Source organism: Armigeres subalbatus, unplaced genomic scaffold (assembly GCF_024139115.2).
Source record: "Armigeres subalbatus isolate Guangzhou_Male unplaced genomic scaffold, GZ_Asu_2 Contig210, whole genome shotgun sequence".
Taxonomy (NCBI): Eukaryota; Metazoa; Arthropoda; class Insecta; order Diptera; family Culicidae; genus Armigeres; species Armigeres subalbatus.
Window position 1 is genome coordinate 276,972 of NW_026942946.1, and position 590 is coordinate 277,561.

The following is a 590-nucleotide window of genomic DNA, read 5'->3' on the forward strand; positions in this document are numbered from 1 at the left end:
AAAGCAAAGCGATTTTCTTTGGAATGATTATTTTTTTGCCGTTTGCTGTTTAAAAAGTTATTTTCAGTGATACAACAGTGAATAATTTATTAGTTATCAGCAGAGTGTCAGTTAATTTTAAGTGTGACAAAATTTACGATATATTATTGTCAAAGGCGTCATAACATAACAGTTCGCTACATAAGATCTTCAGCCAAGTCGTTACAAAACGTGGCTGGCTAGGTAAACGGCTGGCGTTTGTTTTCAGATTTTGAAGAAACGACCATCAGTTTGATCCGCGCAAGTTTAGAAGATCCGTCGAAATGATCACTACGGCATAAAACGGATCGGTTTTAGCCAAAAAAGTCTAGTCAAGTGAGTTTTGTTTGACAATTTTCTTTACAAAGTGTATTGCAGGCAAATGAGAAGAACAAAAGTAGAGAGATAATATAATTCAATGTCTAGTTTATTCAACTATGAATTTAAACTATGGCTGTGGTTGATGGCAGATTACAGAAGCATGTCTTCACAATCTTCTGTAATTAGAATAATTTAATACAACGTTACCTGTAGTTTACGCACATTGAGAGTCAGCAATTTTGTTAACTTCT